Source organism: Rhineura floridana, chromosome 2, assembly GCF_030035675.1.
Source record: "Rhineura floridana isolate rRhiFlo1 chromosome 2, rRhiFlo1.hap2, whole genome shotgun sequence".
Lineage (NCBI taxonomy): Eukaryota > Metazoa > Chordata > Lepidosauria > Squamata > Rhineuridae > Rhineura > Rhineura floridana.
In genome coordinates this window covers 118,355,302-118,367,671 of record NC_084481.1, presented here as the reverse complement: position 1 = coordinate 118,367,671, position 12,370 = coordinate 118,355,302, and positions in this window count along the sequence as shown.

Here is a 12,370-nt window from a genome sequence, read left to right as displayed (position 1 = left end):
GTGTCTGTGGCTCTTGTATAATGTGGCTTTGGTCTCATTTTTTGAGACCTTAGAACATTTTAAAGGGATAAACCACATTATTTGACTGGCATAAAAATCAACTACATATAACTAAGGATATGTCCTTGGGTCTACACATTTGGCAAGGCAGGGATGGGGAACCCATGGCCCTCCAGATGTTGTTGGACTCCAACTTCCATCATCCCTAACTATTGGCCATGCTGGCTGAGGCTGATGGTAGTTGGCCTCCCACCCACACCTTGAAGGCCAAAGACCAGATCACGCCTGCTATAACTGCTTATTGCAAACAAGACTAACAGCTTCAACTCCCTTCAAATATTTTTTTTCTCAGGTGATTATACTAGCCTGTTACTGATCATTGTCATAAGCAGTTTGGTCACAGGAAGTATGTGTATCTTAGTTTATCTTTCTTTCTTTGCATGGCTAATACAGATTATTAACCTGCCTTTTATTTCTCGAAAGTAATCAGAAATAAGTGCTGCCTATAAAATAGGCATAAGATTGTTATATGTTTCAATCATTTTGATTTCCCAGTGAGTTTACTGTGGGATAACAATGGGTCTCACATGTTTCTTCCAAAAGAGGGCACTGCTACCCATCTATCAAACCCCAAAGCCCTGGGCTACTTGTAGATGCATCAAACTGCAACAAAACAGTAAACATCCCTGCTGTCATACTAATAGGAACAACTGGAAATTGTATTAATTTTATATATATATAAATATAAGCTGCCCGGAGCAACTAACTGAATGTGGTTTGTTGTATTGTTGTATAGTAAATTAATTGACAGCAAAAAAAAAGAGAGATAAAAGGGACAGGAAAGGCTTTGGGGAAGAAGTGAAACAAGAAAATTATTCATGGCTTGTTTGTGAGTGTTTTCCTTTGGAATTGGTTAACCCATATTTACATATTCCTGGTCTTTTTAATCCATTCTGTGTTTTGCCTGGCATTCTTCTGTGCAGGCTAAAACCAGTGTATAATTAGTTAAGTAAACTAAGTTTAGAATTAAAGTGAGAAGCAGCTACTATTAATAGAGCTTTTTAGGGCCCAGTTCTGTGGTCCCAAGGAGGGTTTCCCAGAGGCTGCAGGATTTTGCAGATCTCTCTCTCTCTCTTTTTCTCTCTGAGGGCTCAGTGAGCATCTAAAACAGGAGTGCGGAACTTCAGAGCTGAGGACCCAATGTGGCTCTCCCTTTGGCCCTCAGGACTCTTCATGTTCATCTGGAGCACATTTGCCTGGCTGAAATGAGCTGTGATAGTGCCTCTTGCTGGCCTGGAAGGAGAATGGAGAAAGGTATGGGACATGTGTGCATAGACACTTCTGACTTTTGCATGGCTGGCATCCATGGCTGCAGTCACATACATTGTTTGCAGCCCTACCCACCACTGGTAGGCTGCCCTCCAAAGGTTGGCCATGAAGGAAAGTGCCCCTCGAGATGAAAAAAACTTCATCACCCCTGTTCTAAAATGATGATATGTGAAGCATCTATTCAAAGAATCCAGCAAACATTTGAGACACTGTTTTAGGATAGCTCTTATTTTTGTAACTGGTGTTTGTGGCAGAAAACCAGTTTTCAGATCACAGAATGTGATTTAAAATGTCAGCCATAAAACTCTTTTGGTTTTGCTTTTGTTTAACTGCAACAGCTTTTGTACTGTCAAATGCAAAAAACAAAATGCAGTGGAAGTCTGTCCTTACTGCACTGGAAGAACAAAAATTCAGATATGACCCTTTCCCTCTCTCATTTTCCAGGAACAATTGCATAGTTTTCATGGAATCTCAAAACACAGGGATACAGACTAGAACTCCATCTCTGTGACTGTATTGGGTGAGTGGGGGGAATGAAAGTGATGCATTGGATTAATTCAAAACTTAATATATGCTGATAACTAATCAGCATATATAATTAACTATGGTTTATGTAATTAGGAGAAAGACCGATGTAGGAAAACTCTCAAATTCCAGGTGCAGTTAAGAGAAAAAGCAATGAAGAGGATGGGATTTTATTTGGATCACCTGAGATGAAGAACTGTGGAAAAGGAAAGATGAGCATATTCAGTGAATATGGGATAAGTTAGTCTGTGATTTGGTCACCCAAGAGCAATATTTAATCCTTTCATACCAGAAAACAATCCACAGTACTGAGCCTTCTCTGACATCTCAATGCACTGTTGGTGAGGTATGTTGAGAGTTAATGCAGGGGACAATCATTCATAGAAACATATTTCATATTCATTTCTGCCATTCTCTCTGAAGACTATTATTTGGCCTAAGCAGGGTTGCTGTTGTGCTACTAAATAAAAAAAACAGGTTGGGATAAGAGAAAGAAGGAGAAAAGATACATCTGATGCCGGTTCTAGATAACTTTTAAAATACATTTGTACAGTACAACATAAAACAAGGATGATCAACTCTGTCCTGAATCTGCAAAAATCAGAAGTATCTGGTATATGTTGTGGGACTGTAATGTATGCAAATATGCAAATCAGGTACTCAGGCTTCTGTTGGCAAAGGTAATTAAAGTCAGTCTTGACATTCATAAATTGCATGGCCACAGTGCCAGGAAAGAAGCTTGGCGTTGCCCAAAACAACCCTTATATAGAAGCATTCTGTTTCTGAAAGCTGATTCATATGATGTGGCTCACACAGTGCTATGGTAATATGTGAAATCCTGTGCACACTTACTTGGGAGTAAGTGCCATAGAACTGGGTGGGATTCATTTCTGAGTCAACATGTAAAAGGTTGTCTGTTAGGAATTTGAACTGATCCACTTATTTCTCTCTAGACCAGGGGGCCCTCTTCTTATTGCAGTTCTTTGTCAGGCTAGCTGAAATCTCACTCCCCAAAGCCAGGAGATCCTCTGGGTCTACCATTGACCCAAAATGATGAGTTGCAATTGGAATGGAAATCACAGAAGGCTCAAGTACATAGCCACGCGTGGGAAGTAGCCTTATGAGTTCGCTTTTAGAAACATTGGTAAGGAACTGCTAGACAAATCTATGCAGTCAACCTGATTTTTATGATTTGGTGACAACGATCCTTAAAAAGAAAAGAATAAAAGTTGAGGTTTAAATAGTACATCCACAGTCTACATGCAGCTTTAACAAAACATTAATAGCAATTGCCATGGATGGTACTTAGTTCAGTTCATTCCTTTAAATGAATGCCTTGCTGAAAAGCTTGCTGCACATCCCATGAAAATGTCAGGTATTTCAAAGGATTCAGTAAGCTTAGCAATTTTCTCTGGGTGATCAAGCAATAGCTTGACAAATTTTATAATAAAGATTCTCAGCACTCTGGTGAAATATATACTTGAACCTCTTTTCATGTGGACACTAGTATTATGCAAAATTGTTATTCAGTTTGTGTTGCAAAAAATGTTTGATGGGTATACAAAAATATTTATTAAAAGCTTGCACAGTTTTGTGTTGATTTGCAGCCAGTGTTGCACATCTTATGATTGGATGCCAATCATTTCTTTTTAATGAGCTTCTTCATTCAACCAATCAGGGATCAGTACATTTATTTATTTATTTATTTATTTTATTAGATTTATATACCGCCCGACTAGCATTAGCTCTCTGGGCAGTGAACAACAGAATATAAAAATACAAAACATCTCAGATCTCATAATAAATACAGCATAAACATATATAAAACAAGAAATCAAAAACAATTACAACAAAATTTAAAACTAAAACGAGTTACATATTAAAACGCCATAGCAAAGAGGCAAGTCTTAACCTGGTGCCGAAAGGAGAGCAATGTCGGCGCCATATGCACCTCTTCGGGGAGACTGTTTCACAGTTCGGGGGCCACCACTGAGAAGGCCCTAGATCTTGTCACCGTCCTCCGAGCCTCCCTATGAGATGGAACTCGGAGGAGGGCCTTCGATGTGGAGCGTAGTGTACGAGCAGGTTCATATTGGGAGAGGCGTTCCGATAGGTATCGTGGTCCCGTGCCGTATAGGGCTTTATAGGTCAAAACCAACACTTTGAATCTAGCCCGGAAGCATATTGGCAGCCAGTGCAAGCGAGCCAGAACAGGTGTTATGTGTTCCGACTGCCTGGGCCCCGTTATTATACAGGGCGACCAAGGCTGTCTCAGTGCCGAAACCGGGCCTAAACCCCGATTGAAACGGATCTAGATAATCAGTTTCATCCAATAGCGCCTGGAGCTGGCCAGCAACCACTCGTTCCAAGATCTTGCCCAGGAATGGAACATTTGCTACTGGTCTGTAGCTGTTGAAATTTTCCAGGTCCAAGGAAGGTTTTTTCAGGAGTGGTCTGTGATGCGTCCTTCCCTGGCTCTCCCTGTCAGGTTCCTACCTGCGCGTGGCTACTGCCTGTCACTAGGCACCACCAGGGACTCCACCAGTCCGGACCGCTCTCTCTTATGGTTTCCCTATCCGCTCTAGCACAGATCTCAACAGATCCCCCTGCTAAGCAACCACCAGTAACGTCCCAATACTAGTATTCCCAGAGACTCTGAATACTGGTATTGTTACTCTCTTCACCGGTGCCACCATTTGTTACAGTTCCCCTTCAGCCTTGGTCATTACCTTACCCTCCCTTCTGGTCTGTGAAACCCCAGCCAAGGATCAGGCCTTTGGTAAACCAAATTAAGTATTTATTAAAGATAACAAAGCTAACAAGATTAACAAGATTTCTTCTTAAGGCACATAAGCATATGGTTTTACTCAATACTAATCTGAACTCCACCTCCCTCCTTCTTCACGCTCTCCTGGCAAACAACTCTCTCAAACCCCACCAAGCAATCCACTCTTTCTCTTCTCCCCCCAGATTCCACAATTCACCACCTCACATTCCCCCAGATTTACCTGTCATCCTTTCATTTATACTGTCAGCCATTTTAAACATTCAGCCAATCATCAAGCATTCTATTACCCATTCACTCCCCCTCCTCTTTCACTACTTACCATGTATACTCTAAACAACCAGCACTTACCATATATACACTAATATATAGAAACATCACATGGTCTTACTGCTGCCTCCTTCAGACAGCCCGGGACCACTCCCGCTCGTAAAGAGGCATTTATCACTTCCCTGGCCCAACCAGATGTTCCATCCCTGCTAGCTTTTATTAGCCAAGAGGGGCAAGGATCTAGTACCGATGTGGTTGCACGTACCTGTCCAAGCACCTTGTCCACGTCCTCGAGCTGAACCAACTGAAACTCATCCAGTAAAACATGACAAGACTGTGCTCCAGATGCCTCACTCGAATCATCTGCTATAAACTGGGAGTCTAAGTCCCGGCAGATGCATAAGATCTTATTCTGGAAGTGTCCAGCAAACTCATTGCAGCGGACCATCGATGACCCTACCATGTCCTGAGGGCAACTATAGAGTAACCCTCAGACAACTCTGAAAAGCTCCACTGGGCGGGAAAGAGATGCCTTAATAGTGGCAGCGAAATATTGTTTTTTCGCCACCCTCACCGCTTCCAAATACTGCTTAGTGGAAACACCAGCACATGATTGCATCCATCGGGAGTTCGTCTCCACTTCCGCTCAAGCCGTCTCCTATCCTGTTTCATCGCTCTCGGCTCAGGGGTATACCACGGAGCTGTATGAGCTCTACACAGGAGAGGGCGCACATTATGAACATGATGATGTCACAGCACCAACGACATCACTAAGAACAAATCAATCTCTTGCACTAGCCTCACAATGGCAGATGGGGAGAAGCGGGAATGCATTCCTGTAGCTCAAGCAACCAGTTCCACATGGTATTTATCTTCAAAGTAGTGTGCATTCAGATACTCATGCAAATGTGCATCCCCATCCCCATTCTGTCCCCAGTAGTCCATACTATTGAAATTGGGCAAGGAGTGCTCATCCAGTTATCTTAGCAACGGGGACATTTTCTCTGATATCTTTGCAAACAGTTCACTACCTTTTCACAAAGAGAAACCAACAAAAAATAATCTGAAAAGAGGTGAGTGTTTAATGAGCACAGTTCATGAAATGTACCTTCCTACCTTCCCCATTGGCCAATTCCAGTGTCATAGGGGTATTGTGGGTGGTGGTGTTCTGTACTAGCAGCAGATACTTCCAGAAGTATAAAGTGCTAAAATGGAGCTACATGTTAGAGAAGAGTGGACAGACAGGAAGTAGCTCACCCATCTAGTTTAGACATCACATTCTGATAATTTAGCAATATTGCATTTACTTATTTATTGCATCCATATAACACCTATATCATTATGCCCTCTGGGAAGTTTCAAACTTATTGAAATGTAGACAGTACAATCTAAAATGTGAAGTGTAAAGGCTGCAATCCTATGGTTTGCAGGAAGGCGCTCCAGGGGTCATGGAATAGATTGGACCTCCCTCTCCAACATCCAAGTCAGGATAGATTGGATTGCCAGTGTTGGATCCTCCCTCCCCACCACTGCTGGATCTTTCAGTAGCCTGGCTGAACTGACATTGGAGCTCTGACATTGATAGGGCCATGCTGGAGACATGGGGAGGGCGGGCAGAGGAGAGGACTGGGAAGTGGCTTAAAGCCAAAGGATTCTGGGGTGTCTTACGCCCCTGGCACACGCTCAAACTCAACAGAAATATAAACAGTGCACAAGCATGTCTAAATCTCTCCATCCTACTTGGGAGAGAAAACTAATTTCTTTTTTAATTTAATATAGGATAGGACAATTGAACCTGCCTAAGTTTCAGCAGGCTGCTTATAGTCTTTGTTACCCCTAAGAGAGAAATAAAACTCTGGCAAGCATCTATTGGTATGAAATGTTGAGAAATCTATCTGATATTCAGAGTGGAGATAGGTGCCAATAATTCCTTTCATTTCAAACAAATCATCATTTCTTTAGAATAAAACAGCCCCTGGTATGAAATCAAATGAAATTAATTATCTGTGTTTGCTTTTTTACAGACTAAAATGGGTCAGAGGGCATTTGGTCACAGGGAGCAGTGAGTTTTGTAGCTTTAGATGTTTGTACAGGGAAGTAACGGTGTGATCAAGGAATAGCCAGTCCTTTTGGTCTTTCAATGGTTCTGAATGCAGTGAGAGCCCTCAACCTTTCTGAAAAAAAAGGCAAATGCCTGCATTTAAAAGATTTACATTCATCTTTCCCAGGCCTCTGAAATAGAAATATGAAATATCCAGAACCTTGTCACTTCAGTAATAATTAAGCTGATGGCCTATTATGTTCGATTGCAAATCAATATAGTATCTTTTGGTGCCACTTGAGTTCTTGAGGGTTGGCATGGGGCCAGCACTAGTTATACAATTGAGGAGCTGCAGCTGCATGGAAAAACTTCACTGCCATTTCCATTCAAAAAGAATAGACTGGTAACAATGGTGGCCAGCCTCTTCATAGTAATTGTGTGCAAGTACACATTTTGAAATAGTGTTTTGTTCAGCAGGTGCTGTTATTTTAGTTTAATTTCAATTTTGAAATATTGAGGAGAGAGGGGGCCTAATCTTAACAGCATCTAACCTACAGCTGTTCAGAACAGGACAGCAAACAGCATATGTTGCTTTAGATGGGGGGGGGGAATCATAATTGCTCATTCTTCCTGGCATATTAGCAGACCAGATCTACGCCTCTGAAATTATCCAGCATTTCAGGCTTTCTTACTTTATAAAGTGCTCTACAGTGCTCTGGAAGTACAATTCTAGAACATCTGAATGTGTTTCCCCATAAGAAGCAGTCTTGCGTTGTTTTTTGCTCCTTCATGTAACGCAGTAAAGGTAACACACACAAAGTCAGGGGTTTCTCTGTAGATTTTCTTCACAACTGCCTGTCACTCCATCCTAGGCATGGGCTCATAGTATCTTTCCTTCCCAGTTATTCCTATGTCCCTCACCAGTACTATGTTGAGTTGTCAGTGCTAAACATTTCTTCTTTGACCATTCATTGGGTGGAATGGGGGGGGACCTTCCTGAAAGATTATGGAGTGGAAAAAGAAATTTCTCTGAAATTTTCAGGAGGGGGTTGCTGCTTACCTTATTTAACCTTACAAGGTGCCAAGTATTTTCTGGGGCTTTTTTGCTTTTAACACAACTGACAGTGGTGCAAGCTTCTCTCTGTAGCTTCCCACCAGCCACACTTCCATGAAGGCATTCCTGGAAGTAGGAAATGGCAACAAGTTTCCTATCAATCACTCGTCCTGGCAACATTCAGTAAAGGCAGTCGCCTCCCAAAAATGTCAGAGAAATTTCTTCCCCCCCCCGCCCTCCCCCTGGGCAAAAAAAGCAGCAGAAAGCTGGGTCCTGTCTTTGCAGGGGAAAACTATTTTATCACAAATGGGGGGAGGTGATTTCTGTCCAGCCTTAAGTAATAGAGTGGACAAAGAGTTAGATGCTAACAGAGGCTTGTCCTGTGAGTTATTGTAGGTATTGTTGAATTTGGTGAAGGAAAATGATCATGTGTGGATATTTATGAGTCAAGGTCAGTGCAAGTAAGGAGGATTTCCCCTAGGCCCATGACTGAAGTTAGATTAGTTATTGTAAACCGCCCAGAGAGCTTCTGCTATGGGGCGGTATATAAATAAAATAAATAGATGATGAGCCCTACAAGAGAAAGAGGAGAAGCTAGGTACAGTATACTCATCCTCCATTCTGAGGTATGCACAGTTATGGCAACATGCCTCATTACCCCAGACCCCTGACAGATATCCAGTGTTGCATCTTCACTAGCCCAGGAGGACCACATCTGTTATCGTGCATCTGTAGGGGCGTGTGCAACTTTTTTCTTGTTATTATTTAAAAAAACTTCATTCAGTTCATTACACACAAAAATCACATTTGTTCTGGTGGTCATTCATTAACATCATATTCATATTTGATGTTCTACAATTGTTGTTGTGCCTGGCAGCAGAGATGATTTCAATAGCGATTTCCTGGTGGTGATCACTTTACTTTCCAGAATGAGAAGGGATGCTCACTCTGTTTTCCCATCGTGTCATTCCAAGGTTCTCTTGGGGAAAAGGATAGTCATGGCCACTTTGATTCCTTCCCTCCAGAATGCCCCAGAATAACACAATGTCCAGGGCTTGCTGGTTAAATAAAAGGGTAGCTGTCAAAAGAAGTGTCTGCCAAAGGTGAAAGTAATACCCTCCCCCACTCCAAAGAAGTAAGAAATGAGAACACATGAGATAACAAGAAACCCATTCATATTCATTCATTTCTCATGGCATTCATTTTGGAATGGATGAAAATTGAACCAAATGGGCTCCATTCTTTCAGTTTTTCATTCATTCTAAAATGGAGCACACAGCTACATTTTAGCTACCACCAACCAAAGTTGCCTATCCTTTGAATGTGTTGGATTTTGGTTACTAAGCCATAGCTTTATTGGTTCTAATGAACTGTTAACCCCAAGATAGAAAACAACAGCAGCATTAAGCTATTGGAAAACAGACTTAGAAATTATGATACATAATAAAATAAATTTTAAAAAAACATAATGGACTGGAAGTCTGCCTTTTAAATTGATTGATAAAATATTACCACATTTTAAAAGTAATTTAACACTATCATGAGAATTCTTGTCAAAAGGGCTTGAACAGGCTGGCTATATTGAGATATATATATATAATGTAGATGAATATTCATAATGATATTATTCGTTTACATCTCCTTGGGAATATGTTAGAAACTGCAGCAGTGCTACCTTAAAACTGGGCTGTCAACACTTATCAAATAGCTTCTACCTGTAATTCAATTTGTATCTCATGCCTGAAGAGGTAAAAGGCATGAATAAATTACACTAGACCCATTGATTTTGAACTAATCTTGGAGGGAAGTACCAAATAACATTATTGGAAATCATCAAACAAAAACAAACCAAAGAAAGTACTTGTGAAATAATTCCACAGGAACAATATGTATGTACCCAGTGGTACATATTGATGAGATGAAAAGCAGAGGAGATGAGGTGTGACAAGCAGTTTTGTTAAGCCTTTGACTTCTACAAAACTTTCCAAAAGGGAACCAAATCTACATTTATGCTAATTACATGGAGAAGTTGAAACAGTGCCTATGTGCATGTTCATCATTAATACTTAATTTGTTTTTGTTGTTTTAAACTGCTCTGCCATTGCAAGTGTCACTCCTCACTACCAGGATGCTATTTTTTAAAAACCACAACTCTGCTTGAGCCAATCTGAGGAATTCAGCTACCAGTCCAAACCCTCTACAGCTATAGTATGGTTCATGTTGAAATATTAGCCAGATGACAGACTGGCTGTGAAGGACAAAACAAACATATTAAAATATGCAAAGGTTCTTGTAGCACCTTAAAGACTCACACATTTATTGGAAACTTATGCCATAATAAATTTGTTAGTGCTTACGGTGCTTCAAGACTCTTCCTTGTTTTTGCTACAAAAGACCTGACACAACTGTTCCTCTGAAAATATTATCATATAGTCACTTTTATCCAAAAATATATAAATAATAAAGCTGTGCAGTGACCACAAGATTCTGTCTTCTGTATGTAGCATTTAGAAACAGGCTGTTCTGTTTGGGATTTGTTCTGTGTCATTCTGATTCAATTTGTTATTTGAGCCCAAACCTGATCTGTTAAATCTGAAGTTCTGTTTTCCCCCTATTGACTGGAATAAGAATCTAAAGATGGCTATAATGTTGTTGTTTTTTCCTTTTCACATAAGTGGATGGAGTTTGCCAGCAAAGGAGCCTCTCCAGAATAAATTAAGCCTGCCAAATTTCAGACAAATTCCTCCAGGGTTGTTTATGTAGGGGTCCTTTAAAATTTATTTTTTAAAAAGAAAAGAAAAAATCTCTAACTTTTTAAATTTTCTGCCAGAATTGGATGAAAATTGCAGGGATGGTTACCCCTTCTCAAGGGATGAAGGCTGCCAAATTTCAGAAAGTTAAGTGCAGTCATTCTCCTATAAGGGTAGACTTTATAGTTTTGGATGGGAAATAGTAATCATGTGCCTGCCCTTTGCCTTTTTTGAGTAATCAATCTGAAAACTTTGAAAAATGAGAGAGAACTATTTATTATTATTATTTGTTAGGGAAAAAAGAACAATTGCAGAAGAAGCAGTCCATGCCAATAGTTTAACCCCACTATTTACACCCTGCACTCACACCCAAAACTTGGAGGAGAAGGTTGACCCAGTTGTTTACTTCAACATCCCTTCCCCAAATTACCCTGTTTGGAGTGCACTGAGAAATTAATTCACTGTCATGAAAAGCTGCACTTGCCCATCAAAATGAAAATCTCCCCATATCTCCACCCTTCCCATCTCCTCTCAAGCTCTGGACATATTCCCAGCCAGCTTGGTGAACACAAACAAACAAAAAGTGGGGGAGACTATGTGTTTGACTTTATGGAAAAATTGAGGTAACAGAGCTACTTGGAAGATTGGCCATTCCCTGACCAGCTTTGACATGCCTTGTTAATGGCATGATCTGATGCAGTAAGATGAAAGACTACCCACAATTCTTCTCATTATTCAGGGTACGCACAGAGCTGATGCACACCCCTAGTAAACACAAGAAAACCAACAAGAAATTCCTTTCTATTAAATTGTTATAAGCAAATTATGAATTCAAATGCCCTCTCCTAGATTTCTCCTAGATTCTTATTGTAAAAAACCAGCAAACCATCCTTGGAAAGGAAGATTAGTTTTGTGCCAACTGGATACAAAACCTATAAACTTCCTTTCATCCTGGCACCGTCACACTGATCTCTCTCCTTTAAAATCTGTTGTGTGTGGCGAGGGAGCCTATAAGAATCAAGCAAAAACACAGTTCTTCAAGTCAGGAGCTCTAATGTAATAGTTTTAAACTAGAAGTTTTGAGTTCTAATCCTGAAACCTATCATTTTGTCTTTTTTCCCAGGTTTGCTTTATCAATAACCAGCATTCTTAATACATTCTTAAACTGAATTTAACACATGTATTAATCTTCTCTCTTTCGAAATTTTTCTCATACATGGTTATTAACAGAAACATTTGGAGAGCAAAAAAAGGGCATTGGGACTGGAACTCAGAGCAAGGCATGTGTTAAGTTTAAAATTGTATTAAGAACCTTTTTTCTTATACTTAAGAATGCTGTGCTTTGTACTAAGAAATGTGGAACACACAAAACTTAAAAGACTTCATGTTTAAAACTTTACACTTTTAAACTTTATGAGGGAGGATTTTGTTGGGATTGTGGCTGAGTAGAGAAAGTTAAACCTCTTCTTGCACTGAAAGTTAAACCTTTATAATAACTCAGCCGAATCCTAGGAGTTATTATAAAGATCATTTGACATGGCTGCTAGCTACAAAAAATAATGTCTAGTTTGGTCTTCAGGGAAGCTTTAGATGGGGAACTAGATAACTGAGCAGCA